General features: G+C 46.7%; 2 pseudogenes; both read left to right on the top strand.

Annotated features, from left to right (window-relative positions):
* The first annotated feature begins 1,636 nt into the window (after positions 1 to 1,636).
* Positions 1,637 to 3,648, top strand: LOC109755309 (cytochrome P450 CYP72A616-like; annotated as a pseudogene).
* Positions 3,649 to 5,574: 1,926 nt separating this feature from the next.
* LOC109755324 (putative receptor protein kinase ZmPK1) lies at positions 5,575 to 9,777 on the top strand (annotated as a pseudogene).
* Positions 9,778 to 18,625: the final 8,848 nt, after the last annotated feature.

Raw genomic sequence — 18,625 nt, 5'->3', positions numbered from 1 at the left:
CATAGTTTTGTCGAATCCGCACAAGCCCTTAGGCCTGCACCACGTGTTTTCACGCCCCAGAAGTTGGCCACCATCAGCATCATGCTCATATATTGTCGTCACTGAAATCACCGCCGTCTTCTGCTTTGACCGACATCCCCGTCGATCCGTCAGACTGTTCAGTCCAACCCAACCGAAGTTATCCGACTGCAACCATGCTTCACCCTACGTCATATCCGCCCCGCATCTCCGTGCATTGCTTAATGCCTTGTATATGCATGATCCTTCCGCGACGCACTCTAGACTTCTCCAAGCCTTATGCGCATGTCGTGGTCTTGCCATCAACCTGATAGGAATACGCTGTAGTTAGCAACACATCCAAAAGAAAAAAAAAACTTCCGGGTAGCCTCCGTGGTGCACCAAGCATGTGCCACAACTCCCAATGTCATTATCTTTCCTGTTGCTATCCATGCCACGTAAACTCCATCACCATGTGCAGACTACTCTTTTTTTCAGCAACAAAATCTCGCGTTATCCTTGGCTTGGCTTTGCAGTACCGCCACATGAGCAGCTTCAGGTCACCTTCCTTACTGCGTGAGGCCTCCTTGTACAGCCGCCGTACATGCAGCAGCCCTGTCCGTCTTCGCGTCACGCTGGTCCTGGGAAACCCCGTGCACAATTCCAACGCGCGACCCCAAACAAATGTCTAGTTCATCTGCTTTTCGTTCGTTTGGGACAGGAAAACGGACAAGGCCGTCCGCTTGCGATCGTACGGGTATCGGTGCGCCCAACGGGTACGCCTCGCCCCAAATCGTCCGGGGTCATGGGCTTCAAATCTTTGCCCAAAAAAAAAAACTTGCAAACTCGCAAAAAAAAAGAATATATAAACATAAAACTTTCATACGCCCATACGTCCATACTACCAAAGTTTAACGCACGTCTTAATTAAACCAAAACTTAATAAAAGACATAAAAAGGTAGATAAAGGCCCGTCGCCGGTGGCTGCCATCGTCTTCAGGAGTCGCTGTCCTACTCGTCGTCGTCGCTGCAGAGGTCAACGTAGTCCGGTGACTGCCACATGTGGGTTGGCGGCCCTTGCCAGACCGAAGGCGTCGTTGCCGCCTGCACTGGTGGCGCCTGCATCACCTCCTCCCGTGGCTCCTGCTCCTGCTCCGGCAAGTGCGGCGGCGTTGCTGACCATGGGCCGACTCCCACGGAGTCACCGTGCAGGATCGTCGGCTCCAGCGCTGGCCCACCAGACGAGGTCCCACTAAATTAATACTGCAGTGTACACCAATGTAAGAGATCATCAACAGATATGACCCCGGCTTGAGCTGTGCGCATTGCCACGTCCCTGCACTTCACCTAACCAATCAGATCACCGCGTGTCACCCAACCAATGGGACTTCCACCGCAGTTTCTTCTCCACCAAGTCAATACAAGCAAGACTAATATACTAGTACCACTCTCTCATGTTTTATGGGCCAATGCGTGAACCAAAATGCAAGACATAACCTTAAACAAATGGACATATGAATCTCAATATATACCGTGGCCCCGGCCGTACTATAGCTATCAAAACCAAGCTCCACTTGCACTGCCATAAACTTGTCTTCTCTCACCTCTCAACCAAGACACCACTTGCTTACGCGCGGCCATGAACCTAGCCTCAATTCCATGGGGATCCGTGATCCGCGGCATCCTAGGCCTTGTGCTTCTGTGGCAGGCCACCCAGCTGCTACACTGGTTGTGGTCGCCCGCGGCGGTTGGGGCGGGCGCTGCATGCATAGGGGCTCAGAGGAACTCCGTATCGCTTCCTCACCGGCGACATTATTAAGGCCGGCCAACGAAACAGGCCAATTACCAAATCCACCTATCATCGCCGGCATAACCATAAAAAAGGGCATGGTCGAAGCCCATGTTGCTGGGTTGCCACGACATTAGTCCCCATGTCGCTCCGTTCCTCCATGACGTCCTACGGAAGCATGGCAAGACGTGTGTGTCGTGGCTTGGCCCGACCCCAAAGGTAACCATTGTAGACCCTAGCCTAGCCAAGGAGGTGATGTCCAACAAGTTCGGCCATTTCGAGAAGCTCAGGTTCCCGGCGCTGTCGATGTTGCTTGCCAAAGGTGTGGCGGACTACGCGGGCCAGAAATGGGCCAAGCATAGGAGGATCCTCAACCCCGCATTTCATCTCGAGAAGCTCAAGGTGGTACGTGTAATTTTGTCACATAAGGCACATATGACTTTTATGTGTATATGCTTGTAAATACTCATTGTGATTAAGTGTGGGCTATGGCTAAATCTCCTGCAGCTCATGCTACCTGCGTTTTCTGCGTGCTGTGAAGAGCTTGTTGGTAATGGATGCGGTCCCTTGACCCTAACAACTCATGCGAGTTGGATGTCTATCCAGAACTTCAGAGCCTCACCGGAGATGTCATTTCTCGCATTGCATTCGGGAGTAGCTACCTTGATGGAAGGGAGATTTTCCAGCTGCAATCCGAGCAAGCCGAGCGCCTCTTGACCAACCTGAAGAAGATTATCATTCCTGGTTACACGTGAGTTAGCACATGGTACCATGTAAACTTCAAAGTATTTACCACAAACCAGTTATTTTTACTAATTATGTATAAGCGTGTAAATTTTCAGATTCTTGCCTACAAGAAACAATCGAAGGATGCATCAAATTAACAGAAAGATTGAATCCATTTTGCGTACTCTAACTGAGAAGAGAATGAAAGCAATGCAAGAAGGAGAAAGCACCAAAGATGACTTACTCGGTCTAATGCTCCATTCAAGCATGACTGCCACAAATGAAAATAGTCAATCCATCCCGGGAATGACAATTGAAGAGGTCATACAGGAATGCAAGCTATTTTATTTTGCAGAATCAGAGACAACATCAGTATTACTCACATGGACAATGATAGTACTAAGTATGCACCCAGAGTGGCAATACCGTGCAAGGAACGAGATCCTTGGCATATTTGGGAAGAACAAACCTGAGTACGAGGGCTTTGGTCGACTCAAAACGGCGAGCAATGTTGGAACTGCTCGATTTCATTGAAACAATAAAACTGTGAAAGTGATTTGGACTTATAAAGCTTATATATCAATCTACGACCGATGCAGGTGACCATGATTCTATATGAGGTTCTTTGGCTATACCCACCGGCCATCACATTCATTCGAAAGACATGCAAGGATATGAAGATTGGAGGCATCGCATACCCAGCCGGCGTCCTCATCGAACTACCTGTGTTGTTCATCCACCACGATCTTGAAATTTGGGGCAACGATGCGCTTGAGTTCAATCCGGAGAGGTTTGTCGAGGGGATCTCCAAGGCATCCAAGGATGCGGGTGCATTCCTCCCATTCGGTTGGGGGCCACGGGTCTGCATCGGCCAGCAATTTGTGCTTCTTGAGGCCAAGATGGCAATGTGTATGAGTCTTCAACATTTTGAGTTCAGCCTTGCACAGGCATACACTCATGCACCGCACAATGTGACATTTTTGCGTCCGATGCATGGTGCTCAAATTAAGCTCTGCGCGATTTGATCATTATGTTCGCTCAGGCTTCATTCATTGCCATGTGTGCACTCATGTAGTAAGACTTTATTTGGAATTTGTACCAATGTATTGTCTATGTTTACTTAGAAATAAAAATCCAACACATTTGGGGCTTCCTAGTTCAATCTATAACCATCTGAAAATATGGTAGTCGGCTTTTATTATCATTCTATGATGCAACAAGACATCCAAAGTTCCAGCAACAAAGCACAATATGTTGTGAGGGCTCTCTGACTTCTGGCAATTCCAAGCATGAGTTTTGACCTCACTGAAAATTTCTTTTGAGAATTTAATTGCAAATTCTCTCTCTCTCTCTCTCTCTCTCCTGGTTTATCCTTTTAAGTAACACATAATCTCAAATTTCGTGTGTTTTTGGTGCAGCGTCAAACACCCCTTTCAAGCAATTTATGTCTTTTTTACTCTTGCAGTGCAATCCAACACATGGGCAGTGTCCTTTTAGAAGGGAAGACTACTCTAGAAGTATACGAGAAAAAACACACACACGAGGAGAAGCAAAACTGCGACGGCGCTCTGGGCCAAGTCCAACGCTCGTCCTGCCACGAGGCCCAGATAAAGCGAACGCAAGCCCATGAACCTAGAAAGCGCTCCCGCGACTCCCGTTCCACTCGCTCGTGGCCGTGGCTGCTGCGCTTCGGTTGTTTTAGTCCCACCTCGCCCAGCCGAGGAGGATAGAGCAGGAGAGCCGGCTATAAGAGGAGAGGCAGGTGCGACGTTGGTCCATGCTTACCTGGACGGGGTCGACGGGTGATCAGGAAGACCCGTGGCCTAGGTAGAGGGGGTACGCGTTTGCGTGGCCTCTGCCAAAATTTTCAAATTAAACTTTGGTCCCTGGCCTTGCATTGCTATGTGTTGCATTAGCTGGTGCAATTTTATGCCTTGGTCCTCGCTCGTCAGATAAAAACGTGACAACTAGACATCATCGTTTTGCCCAGGAGCGCACTACTTGCCGTCTTAGACAGGCTGAAGAAGCATGTACATTCTCTCTCTCTCGGTCAACATGAAGTCGTACACTACCTGGAACCAGCCATGTATCTTTGCTCGGTTCGTAGACAAAGACGAACCAGTTGGCGCGGCGATAATCTGTCTGACGCCAACTGTGCGATTTGCTACAAACGGCTGAGATCCATCGATCAATCACCGCCCACTCTTTTTTTGCAAATCACTTCTGATTATGCCGAACAACCTTTCAGAGCAACGAAGTAATTGGTCTCGCAAGCATGAAATGCGACGTTTTTAGTCCGTAGCAAAGCGCGGGTTTCTCCGCTTAATTCAACCGTGGCGTCCTCGACAGTCGACAGGTCTTATGCACGGGCAACACAAAGTACAGGAGGACAGAGCATTGCCGTGCCACACGGGCTGGACCACGGTGCAGTACCAGTCAACCGGTCAAGTCAGTGTGTCTAACCTGTAGCCTACGCTATATCAATGTACCAGCGTCCAGCGGTACAAGACAACAAGATCTTGACACAGAGAAGACGAAACAAGAAGCTTTTATACGGTATATTAAGAGCATCTACAACCACAACTCGCAAATTCCGCCCCTCTGTGGACAATGACCGGACAGCACACTAAAAATCGTTTTCACAACCAGATATCCCATTTGTGAATCATCAAATTCATATTATCACATGCATGAACCCTAATCTAAAACGGAGCTCGGCCGGCTCTGCCGTGCCCATGTCCGATGATTGGTTGCGCCCGCCGAAAATGTTTGTCTGGTCCTATTTAACAGTGACCGGGCAGCCCGCCCGAGCGTTTGAGACGGATACGAGGTCCGGTTGTAGATTACTCTAACCATTCGGGACACCGGTCTGGGACGGTTACACGGTTTGAAGTCCAGTCCCTCTCCAACCCTCTCATAAGTCGTAACCTATAGCAGGAAGAGTAGATGCTACAGCGACTTGCAATGGATTCACGGAAGCCATGTGAACCCGGGCCCTGCAGGCCTCACATGTGTGTGATATATACATGGACACATGGCTGTAGCACTGGATGCATGAGAAGCAAGCAGAACCAAGATGGTTGCCATGGCGGCCACCAGAGCTGCCTACATTTTAAGCACATCCATCTCACTCCTTCTCTTGCTGATCCCTGTTGCCCTCGCCAAGGATCACCATACTCATGGCACCAGCTACCTCGCAAGAGGTTCATCGGTGTTCATCGAGGACGGCACCACCAACAACACCACCACCATCCTTGCGTCGCCCAACGGCCTCTTGGCCTGCGGCTTCTACAAGGTGGCCACCAACGCCTTCGTCTTCTCCATCTGGTTCAACGGCTCGTTGGCCAAGACCGTCGCGGCCCGCGACGCGCCGGTGAACGGCAGAGGGTCCAGGCTCACCTTCCGAAAGGACGGGAGCATGGCCCTGCTCAACTATGATGGCGTGACCATCTGGAGCACCAGCACGACCACGACTCATGCCAGCCGTGCAGAGCTTCTCGACAGCGGCAGCCTTATCATCGTGGATCCAGACGGTCGGAGCCTCTGGACAAGCTTCGACTCACCGACCGACACGCTTCTGCCATCGCAGCCGATGACTCGGAACATAAAGCTGGTATCTGCATCTGCCAGGGGCTTGCTCTATTTAGGTTTCTATACATTATACTCCCTCCGTTCCTAAATATTAGTTTTTTAAGATTTCACTATGGACTACATACGGAGCAAAATGAGTGAATACACTCTAAATTATGTATCCGTATGTAGTTTGTAGTGGAATCTCTAAAAAGACTTATATTTAGGAACGGAGGAAGTACTTTGACAGCGACAATGAGCTAAGACTCATCTACAATGGCCCTGACATCAGTAGCATATATTGGCCTGCCCCTTTCAACCAACCGTGGGTAAATGGAAGGACTACTTATAACAGCAGCCGGTATGCTGTTCTTGAACAGACGGGCAAGTTTGTCGCGAGTGACAACTTTACATTTGAAGCTTCTGATCTTGGTGATCAGGTTATGAGGAGATTGATTCTGGATTATGATGGCAACCTAAGAGCATCTCCAACAGCCGCGCTAAACAAGTGCCGCGTCACAAATTTGCCCATTTTAGCGCGCGCGTAATCGGTAGAGTGTCTCCAGCGGGCGCGCAATAACCACGCGCGCGGCATATAGAGTTGGCGCACGGTCCGAATCGCCATCGGGCGCTGCGTATTTGGGGCGCCCGCTTCCGCGCGCGGCACACACGAGCGCTCGCGCCGCACTCTCTCCACCGCGCCACCTTCGCCCCGCACGCGCCGGCGCCGGCAAACTGACGCGATGGACGCACGCGCCGGCACCCCTCTCACCCCATCCTACAGCCGCGAACCCTCCACCGCCGCAGCCGCTGCCGTCGCCGCCGCCGCAAACCCTAGCGCTGGGAGCGTTGGCCTCGCCTCCGCCGGAGCTCCTCCGAGCATCGGCCTCGCGCGCGGCCTCTTCATGCCGCCGCGGATGACCTCGGCGGCGGGTGGCGTCGCGCCGGCGCCCGCCGTGATGAAGCCACGTGCACCCCCCTCGAAGCTCCCAAATGCGGCGCGACCAAAGAAGGGCAAGACATCCGCGAAGAAGAACAAGGCGGCGGACGGCTCCGGCACCTCGAAGGTGTCGAGGAAGAAGCTTGCAGGGCGTGGTGGCTACCGAAGCGCCGGCGAGCTCACTTGTTGAGTCGGCGGCCGACGCGCACAATGTGTTCGACGATATGCCCCAAAGGTAGAAAATTTCCACAACTTTTTCTTTCTTTTATTTTTTGAATGCATGCATATAGATAGCTTATTTGCATTGTTCTATATACTTTGTAGTGTCAACGATGATGCATACATGTCAACTATGGGTGTTGGCTCCAACAATTCGCATTGGTATCAAACCAATGACATGCATTTCGAAGACCATGAGTTCGAGGTGGACGAGGATGGTGAGGGCATTGTCGACGCACCGAAAGGAAGAGGAGGCAACTACACCAACGACGAAGACGTCGTGCTATGCAAAACTTGGTTGGATATGTCGAGGGATCCATCCGTTGGAGGTGATCAAAGTAGAGATGCTTATTGGCTCCGGATGAAAGAACACTTTGATCTTCGCAACGTGAGTGAAATTGACCGCTCCGCACGATCGCTTCGCTCCCGGTGGTCGACCATCAACAGGGATTGTCAACAATGGGCGGCCGCACAAAAAGCGGTTGACAAGTTGAACCCAAGTGGGCATGAATTTGAACTTTTGGGCACAAACTTGGTTGAATGATGTTTGTGATTCAAATTATATGCCATGTGTTTTGTGTTGATGTGTGAAATTTGTGTCCAAAATGAACAAACGTGATGCGTCGGCTGCTCGCGCGCGCTGCATTTTAGCACGCTGCTAGAGTTACGCGCGCTGCATTTTATCGGGGCTGCTGGAGCCAGCGCTGCGCGCCGAGCCAAACCTGACGATGGGCGTGCCGTAAACCAGATTTTAGCGCGCCGTGCATTGGGCGCCTGTTGAAGATGCTCTAAGGCTGTATAGCCTAGACGCGACAAGCAGCGATTGGTCGGTCTCATGGATGGCATTCCGCCGAGTCTGCGACATACATGGGCTGTGTGGCAAAAACAGCATCTGCAAATACCTACCGAAGCTCGAGTGCTCTTGCCTTGAAGGTTTCGAGGTGGTTGATGCAAGCGACTGGAGCAAAGGGTGCACGCCCAATGTAAACAAGACAGCCAACTGGGACAACAGAAGAAGACACAAGGCAAACAGCACGGCCGCCCAGGATTTCTCATTCAAAAAGCTCGCCGAAACTGACTTCTATGGATATGATTCGGACTATGTGCAGCGGGTGTCAATTCTGCAGTGCAGACGTATGTGCTTGGACAATGCTGATTGCAAAGCGTTTGCTTACCGTCAGGGAGAAGGCACATGTTATACAAAGGTCTACCTTTTTAACGGCCAGAGCTTTGCATATCCTCCCAACGACATTTATATGAAAGTTCCCAGGAGGTTGCTGTCTTCGCCAGAATCGAATTCTACACTAGCTCACACATGCAGAGTTCATGAAAAAGAGGCAGACAGTTCACCACACATGTTTCAGGATGGTTCTTCCAAGTTCAAGTTCGGCTATTTCCTTTCTTCTGCATTAACACTGCTTTTCATCGAAGTAACTTTAATCATCTTTGGTTGTTGGATTGTGTATAAATGGGAGAGAAGGCCCGAGATTACAGATGAAGGTTACATGATCATTTCCAGCCAGTTCCGGATATTTAGCTATAAGGAGTTACAGAAGGCAACCAATTGCTTCCAAGAAGAGCTAGGAAGTGGTGGATCAGGAGCAGTTTACAAGGGAGTCCTCGATGATGAAAGGAAGGTCGCAGTGAAGAAGCTAAACGACATGATCCAAGGAGGGCAGGAATTCAGGTCTGAGCTAAGCGTCATAGGCAGGATTTATCATATGAACCTGGTCAGAATTTGGGGGTTTTGTGTTGAGAAGACACATAAACTCTTGGTCTCTGAGTTCATCGCAAATGGTTCTTTAGACAGAGTTCTGTTTGATTACCAGAGCATAGCTCCTGTGCTCCAATGGGGCGAAAGGTACAATATTGCACTTGGGGTGGCAAAAGGACTGGCCTATCTCCACCATGAGTGTCTTGAATGGATTGTGCATTGTGATGTCAAACCAGAGAACATATTGTTAGATAAAGACTTTGAGCCCAAGATTGCAGATTTTGGACTGGTTAAGCTACAAAAGCGAGGATCAAGAGCACTGATGTTATCAAGGGTACATGGGACCAGAGGATACATTGCACCGGAATGGGCTCTAAATCTTCCAATCACTGGCAAGGCCGATGTTTACAGCTATGGAGTAGTGCTTCTTGAGTTAGTGAAGGGGATTCGGGTTTCCAGTTGGCTGGTTGAGGGTGAGGAGGTGGAAATGGCTGTTAGATGCTCTACTGAAATTCTAGAAGAGAAACTAGCAGGCGAAGACCAGTCATGGCTTCTGGAGTTCGTCGACTACAGACTGAATGGAGAATTCAATCATTCAGAAGCAACTATGATGCTTAAGATAGCACTATCATGTGTGGAAGAAGAGAGGAGCAGAAGACCGAGCATGAGCCATGTGGTCGAAACTCTGCTTTCACTCTTGGAATAATGTTTGATGTTGTATTTGCTAAATCTACCTGATGCGCATAAGAATAATATTCTTTGATGTTGCACAGAAAAGTTGCCCTTATCCCTGCCATATGTAGCAACTCTACGGATTTGTGTTAATACCTAACTACTACTCCCTCCGTCCCAAAATAAGTGTCTCAACTATGTACTAACTCTAGTTTTGGGACACTTATTTTGGGACGGAGGGAGTATGTAGTAATCTAAACGCTCTTATATTTCTTTACAGAGGGAGTATTTTATTGTCTATCGTCTGGATGCTTAGGTCTATACAACACATCTATCTACTTCCAGCAGTTTGAAGAAGAAATCCTTGATCCTTATGAGCTAGATCGATAGCAAACAGAAATATATCGAATCTAACAAGAATTATAGGTTGGATCAATCTAGCCAGTTTATTACTTGATTTATTGAGCAGCCAACAGATTAGTGAACCCAATGTAACAGAATACTCACCACTATACAAACTATATATGATCCAAAAGAATGAACAATGACAGGACCTGTTAAACAATCACCAGTGCTAGACCGGCGTCCGCCAATCACTCATCGTTGCTGCCAATGCACTCTGCAGCGCTACTGCTCCGCAATCACAATGGGTTTCCAGTTGGCTGGTTGAGGGTGAGGAGGAGGTGGAAATGGCTGTTAGATGCTCTACTGAAATTCTTAAAGAGAAACTAGCAGGCGAAGACCAGTCATGGCTTCTGGAGTCTGTCGACCACAGATTGATGGAGAATTCAACCATTTGGAAGCGATAGTAATGCTTAAGATAGCAAAATATTATATGTGCAAGAGGAGAGGACGAGAAGACCGAGCATGACCAATGTGGTCGAAACTCTGCTTTCACTTGTGGAATAATGTTCAGTGTTGTATTTACTATTGTTACATCTAGCTGATGTAAGAATAACATTCTGTGATGTTGCCCAAAAGTTGCTGCAAGCCTTTCCCTGACATATGTGTAGAGACTCTCCGGATTTGTATCAATAACTAGTTTCTTAAGATGGAGTACTGACCAGTAACTGGTATTTCATTTTGTCTTTCTGTTTGGATGCTTAGGTCCATAAAACATAACACATCTACTTTCAGCTATTTGAAGAAATCTGCAATCCTAGTGAGCTAGATTGATTGCAAACAGAAATGTATCGAAACTAACATGAATAGTAATAGGTTGGATCAATCTATAGCCAGTTTTATTACTACTTGATTTATCATGCAGCCAACAGATTAAAGAACAGAATGCAATAGATTACTCACAGTTATAAAAGTTATAGTATGATTCAGAAGAATGCAACAGATTAAAGAACAAAATCCACGTACCCTCGTAGACCGAAAGCGGAAGCGTTTAGTAACGCGGTTGATGTAGTTGAACGTCTTCACTATCCAACCGATTCAATTACCGAACGTACGGCACCTCCGTGTTCAGCACACGTTCAGCACGATGACGTCCCTCGAGCTCTTGATCCGGTAGAGGGTCGAGGGAGAGTTCCGTCAGCACAACGGCGTGGTGACAGTGATGATGAAGTTACCGGCGCAGGGCTTCACCTAAGCACTACGACGATATGACCGAGGTGTTAAACTGTGGAGGGGGGCACCGCACACGGCTAAGAGATTGTCTGTTGTGATTTGGGGTGCCCCCCACCCCCGTATATAAAGGAGGAGGGGAGGAGGCGGCCGACCTAGGGGGCGCGCCAAAGGGGGGAGTCCAACTAGGACTCCCAATCCTAGTTAGACTCCCTTTCCTTTTCCGGAGAGGGGAAAGAGGGAAGGGAGAGGAAGAGGAGAAGGAAAGGGGGGGCGCGCCCCCCTCCCTAGTCCATTTCGGACTCCCTATAGGGAGGGGCGCGGCCACCCCTTGTGGACTGCCTCCCCTCTCCCCTATGGCCCATGTAGGCCCAATATTCCCCGGGGGGTTCCGGTAACCCCTCGGTACTCCGGAAAAATACCCGAATCACTCGGAACCATTCCGATGTCTGAATACAACCTTCCAATATATGATTCTTTACCTCTCGACCATTTCGAGATTCCTCGTCATGTCTGTGATCTCATCCGGGACTCCGAACAAACTTCGGTCACCAAAACACACAACTCATAATACAAATCGTCATCAAACGTTAAGCGTGCGGACCCTACGGGTTCGAGAACTGTGTAGACATGACCGAGACACATCTCCGGTCAATAACCAATAGCGGAACCTGGATGCTCATATTGGTTCCTACATATTCTACGAAGATCAAATCGCATAACAACATACGTCATTCCCTTTGTCATCGGTATGTTACTTGCCCGAGATTCGATCGTCGGTATCATACCTAGTTCAATCTCGTTACCGGAAGTCTCTTTACTCGTTCCGTAATGCATCATCCCGCAACTAACTCATTAGTCACATTGCTTGCAAGGCTTATAGTGATGTGCATTACCGAGAGGGCCCAGAGATACCTCTCCGACAATCGGAGTGACAAATCCTAATCTCGATCTATGGCAACCCAACAAACACCTTCGGAGACACCTGTAGAGCATCTTTATAATCACCCAATTACGTTGTGACGTTTGATAGCACACAAGGTGTTCCTCCGATATTCGGGAGTTGCATAATCTCATAGTCAAAGGAATATGTATAAGTCATGAAGAAAGCAATAGCAATAAAACTGAACGATCAACATGCTAAGCTAACGGATGGGTCTTGTCCATCACATCATTCTCCTAATGATGTGATCCCGTTCATCAAATTACAACACATGTCTATGGTCAGGAAACTTAACCATCTTTTATTAACGAGCTAGTCAAGTAGAGCATACTAGGGACACTCTGTTTTGTCTATGTATTCACACATGTACTAAGTTTCCGGTTAATACAATTCTAGCATGAATAATAAACATTTATCATGATATAAGGAAATATAAATAACAAATTTATTTTTGCCTCTAGGGCGTATTTCCTTTAGTCTCCCACTTGCACTAGAGTCAATAATATAGTTCACATCGTCATGTGATTTAACACCAATAGTTCACATCTTTATATGATTAGTTCACATCTCCATGTGACTAACACCCAAAGGGTTTACTAGAGTCAATAATCTAGTTCACATTGCTATGTGATTAACACCCAAAGAGTACTAAGGTGTGATCATGTTTTGCTTGTGAGAGAAGTTTAGTCAATGGGTCTGCCACATTCAGAGCCTTATGTATTTTGCAAATTTTCTATGTCTACAATGCTCTGCACGGAGCTACTCTAGGTAACTGCTCCCACTTTCCATATGTATCCAGATTGAGACTTAGAGTCATCCGGATCAGTGTCAAAGCTTGCATCGACGCAACCCTTTACGACGAACTTTTTGTCACCTCCATAACCGAGAAACATGTCCTTATTCAACTAAGGATAATTTTGACCGTTGTCCAGTAATCCACTCCTGGATCACTATTGTACCCTCTTGCCAAACTCATGGTGAGGTACACAATAGGTCTGGTACACATCATAGCATACTTTATAGCACCTATGACTGAGGCATAGGGAATGACTTTTCATTATCTTTCTATTTTCTACCGTGGTCGGGTTTTGAGTCTTTACTCAACTTCACACCTTGCAACATAGGCAAGAACTCCTTCTTTGATTGTTCCATTTTGAACTACTTCAAAAACTTGTGAAGGTATGTACTCATTGAAAAAACTTATCAAGCGTCTTGATCTATATCTATAGATCTTGATGCTCAATATGTAAGCAGCTTCACCGAGGTCTTTCATTGAAAAACTCCTTTCAAACACTCCTTTATGCTTTCTAGAAAATTCTACATCATTTCCGATCAAGCATATGTCATTCACATATACTTATCAGAAACGCTGTAGTGCTCCCACTCACTTTCTTGTAAATACATGCTTCACCGCAAGTCTGTATAAAATTATATGCTTTGATCAACTCATCAAAGCGTATATTCCAACTCCGAGATGCTTGCACCAGTCCATAGATGGATCGCTGGAGCTTGCACACTTTGTTAGCACCTTTAGGATTGACAAAACCTTCTTGTTGCATCATATACAACTCTTCTTTAAGGAATGCAGTTTTGACATCCATTTGCCAGATTTCATAAAATGTGGCAATTGCTAACATGATTCGGACAGACTTAAGCATTGCTACAAGTGAGAAAATCTCATCGTAGTCAACACCTTGAACTTGTCGAAAACCTTTTGCGGCAATTCGAGCTTTGTAGATAGAAACACTACTATCAGCGTCCGTCTTCCTCTTGAAGATCCATTTATTCTCAATGGCTTGCCGATCATCGGGCAAGTCAACCGAAGTCCACACTTTGTTCTTCATACATGGATCCCATCTCAGATTTCATGGCCTCAAGCCATTTTGCAGAATCTGGGCTCATCATCGCTTCCTCATAGTTCGCAGGTTCGTCATGCTCTAGTAACATGACTTCCAGAACAGGATTACCGGACCACTCTGGTGCATAACGTGCTCTGGTTGACCTACGAGGTTCGGTAGTAACTTGATCTGAAGTTTCATGATCATCATCATTAACTTCCTCACTAATTGGTGTAGGCACCACTGGAACTGATTTCTGTGATGAACTACTCTCCAACTCGAGAGAAGGTACAACTACCTCATCAAGTTCTACTTTCCTTCCACTCACTTCTTTCGAGAGAAACTCCTTCTCTAGAAAGGATCTATTCTTAGCAACAAATGTCTTTCTTCGGATCTGTGATAGAAGGTGTACCCAACAGTTTCTTTTGGGTATCCTATGAAGACGCACTTCTCCGATTTGGGTTCGAGCTTATCAGGTTGAAGCTTTTTCACATAAGCATCGCAGCCCCAAACTTTAAGAAACGACAACTTAGGTTTCTTGCCAAACCACAGTTCATACGATGTCGTCTCAACGGATTTAGATGGTGCCCTATTTGACATGAATGCAGTTGTCTCTAATGCATAACCCCAAAACGATAGTGGTAAATCGGTAAGAGACATCATAGATCATTGTTGGGGAACGCAGTAATTTCAAAAATTTCCTACGCACACACAAGATCCATCTAGGTGATGCATATTAACGAGAGGGGAGAGTGTTTTCCACGTACCCTCGTAGACTGAAAGCGGAAGCGTTATGACAACACGGTTGATGTAGTCGTACGTCTTCACGATCCGACCGATCCTATTACCGAAAATACGGCACCTCCGCGATCTGCACACATTCAGCTCGGTGACGTCCCGCGAACTCTAGATCCAGCTGAGGTCGAGGGAGAGTTTCGTCAGCACAACGGCGTGATGATGGTGATGATGAAGTTACCGACGCAAGGCTTCGCCTAAGCACTACAACGTTATGACCGAGGTGGAAATCTGTGGAGGGGGGCACGACACACGGTTAAACAATCAACTTGTGTGTCTATGGGGTGCCCCCATCCCCCGTATATAAAGGAGTGGAAGAGGGGAGGGCCGGCCCTCTCATGGCGTGCCCAAGGGGGGATTCCTACTCCTGGTGGGAGTAGGATTCCCCCTTTCCCTAGTTGGAGTAGGAGAAGAAGGAAGAGGGAGAGAAGGAAAGGCGGGCCGACCCCCTTCCCAATTCGGATTGGGCTTGGGGGGGGGGGCGCCCCCACCTTGGCCGCCTCCTCCTCTCTCCCACTAAGGCCCATTAAGGCCCAATGACTCCCCGGGGGGTTCCGGTAACCCCCCTGTACTCCAGTAAATGCCCGAACTCACCCGGAACCATTCCGATGTCCAAACATAGCCTTCCAATATATCGATCTTTATGTCTCGACCATTTAGAGACTCCTCGTCATGTTCGTGATCACATCCGGGACTCCGAACAACCTTCGGTACATCAAAACACATAAACTCATAATACCGATCGTCATCGAACGTTAAGCGTGCGGACCCTACGGGTTCGAGAACTATGTAGACATGAACGAGACTCGTCTCTGGTCAATAACCAATAGCGGAACCGGGATGCTCATATTGGTTCCTACATATTCTACGAATATCTTTATCGGTCAAACCGCATAACAACATACGTTGTTCCCTTTGTCATCGGTATGTTACTTGCCCGAGATTCGATCGTCGGTATCTCAATACCTAGTTCAATCTCGTTACCGGCAAGTCTCTTTACTCGTTCCATAATGCATCATCCCGCAACTAACTCATTAGTCACATTGATTGCAAGGCTTATAGTGATGTGCATTACCGAGAGGGCCCAGAGATACCTCTCCAACAATCGGAGTGACAAATCCTAATCTCGATCTATGCCAACTCAACAAACACCATCGGAGACACCTGTAGAGCATCTTTATAATCACCCAGTTACGTTGTGACGTTTGATAGCACACAAAGTGTTCCTCCGGTATTTGGGAATTGCAAAATCTCATTGTCATAGGAACATGTATAAGTCATGAAGAAAGCAATAGCAATAAACTAAACGATCATCGTGCTAAGCTAACGGATGGGTCAAGTCAATCACATCATTCTCTAATGATGTGATCCCGTTAAACAAATGACAACTCATGTATATGGCTAGGAAACTTAACCATCTTTTATTCAACGAGCTAGTCAAGTAGAGGCATACTAGTGACACTCTGTTTGTCTATGTATTCACACATGTACTAAGTTTCCGGTTAATACAATTCTATAATGAATAATAAACATTTATCATGATATAAGGAAATATAAATAATGACTTTATTATTTCCTCTAGGGCATATTACCTTCAATCACACCATATCCAATAAAGTATGGTTACAATGTTCGGACACACCATTACGCTGTGGTGTTCCAGGTGGCGTGAGTTGTGAAACTATTCCACATTGTTTTAAATGAAGGCCAAACTCGTAACTCAAATATTCGCCTCCGCGATCAGATCGTAGAAACTTTATTTTCTTGTTACGATGATTCTCAACTTCACTCTGAAATTCTTTGAACTTTTCAAATGTTTCAGACTTGTGTTTAATTAAGTAGATATACCATATCTGCTCAAATCATCTGTGAAGGTCAGAAAATAACGATACCCGCCGCGAGCCTCAACACTCATCGGACTGCATACATCGGTATGTATTATTTCCAATAAGTCAGTGGCTCGCTCCATTGTTCTGGAGAACAGAGTCTTAGTCATCTTGCCCATGAGGCATGATTCGCAAGCATCAAATGATTCATAATCAAGTGATTCCAAAAGTCCATCCGCATGGAGTTTCTTCATGCGCTCTACACCAATATGACCTAAACAGCAGTGCCACTAGTATGTTGCACTATCATTATCAACTTTGCATCTTTTGGCATCAATATTATGAATATGTGTATCACTACGATCGAGATTCAATAAACCATTCACCTTGGGTGTATGACCACAGAAGGTTTTATTCATGTAAACAGAATAACAATTATTCTTTGACTTAAATGAATAACCGTATTGCAATAAACATGATCCAATCATATTATGCTCAACGCAAACACCAAATAACATTTATTTTAGGTTCAACACTAATCCCGAAAAGGGAGTGTGCGATGGTGATCTTATCAACCTTGGAATCACTTCCAACACACATCGCCACCTCGCCCTCAACTAGTATATGTTCATTTTGCAACTCCTCTTTCGAGTTACAAATCTTTGCAACTGAACCGGTATCAAATATCGAGGGGTGATGACCCACAAGTATAGGGGATCTATCGTAGTCCTTTCGATAAGTAAGAGTGTCGAACCAGACGAGGAGCAGAAGGAAATGACAAGCGGTTTTCAGTAAGGTATTCTCTGCAAGCACTGAAATTAACGGTAACAGATAGTTTTGTTATAAGGTAATTCGTACCGGGTAACAAGTAACAAAAGTAAACAAGGTGCAGCAAGGTGGCCCAATCCTTTTTGTAGCAAAGGACAAGCCTGGACAAACCCTTATTACTTCCCAATGCCTTACCCTAGGCCCAAATAATGGTGAAGTGTCATGTAGTCGACGTTCACATAACACCACTAGAGGAAAGACAACATACATCTCATCAAAATATCGAACGAATACCAAATTCACATGACTACTTATAACAAGACTTCTCCCATGTCCTCAGGAACAAACGTAACTACTCACAAATCATATTCATGTTCATAATCAGAGGGGTATTAATATGCATAAAGGATCTGAACATATGATCTTCCACCGAATAAACCAACTAGCATCAACTACAAGGAGTAATCAACATTACTAGCAACCCAGAGGTACCAATCTCAGGTTTTGAGACAAAGATCGGATACAAGAGATGAACTAGGGTTTCAGAGGAGATGGTGTTGGTTAAGATGTTGATGAAGATTGACCCCCTCCCGATGAGAGGATTGATGGTGATGACGATGGTGACGATTTCCCCCTCCCGGAGGGATGTTTCCCCGGCAGAACAGCTCCGCCGGAGCCCTAGATTGGTTCCGCCTCAAGACGGCGGCGCTTCGTCCCGAAAACTTCCTTCAGATATTTTCAGGGCAAAAGACACCTTATACCAGAAGATGGGCATCGGGGGGCTTCCAGGTGGCCCACGAGGCAGGGGCGCGCCTAGGGTGGTAGGGCGCGCCTTCCACCCTCGTGGACAGGGTGTGCCCCCTCTGGTGCTTTCTTCGCCCAATATTTTGAATATATTCCAAAACTGACTTTTGCGGAGTTTCAGGACTTTTGGAGTTGTGCAGAATAGGTCTCTAATATTTGCTCCTTTTCCAGCCCAGAATTCCCGCTGCCGGCATTCTCCCTATTCATGTAAACCTTGTAAAATAAGAGAGAAAAGGCATAAGTATTGTGACATAATGTGTAATAACAGCCCATAATGCAATAAATATTGATATAAAAGCATGATGCAAAATGGACGTATCAACTCCCCCAAGCTTAGACCTCGCTTGTCCTCAAGCGGAAGCCGACATCGAAAAATATGTCCACATGTTTAGAGATAGAGGTGTCAATAAAATAAAATACGGACATGAGGGCATCATGATCATTCTTAAAAC

This window comes from Aegilops tauschii, chromosome 7, assembly GCF_002575655.3.
Source record: "Aegilops tauschii subsp. strangulata cultivar AL8/78 chromosome 7, Aet v6.0, whole genome shotgun sequence".
NCBI lineage: Eukaryota > Viridiplantae > Streptophyta > Magnoliopsida > Poales > Poaceae > Aegilops > Aegilops tauschii.
Note: the sequence above shows the minus strand (reverse complement) of the source record. Positions and strands in the feature narration are given on the sequence as shown.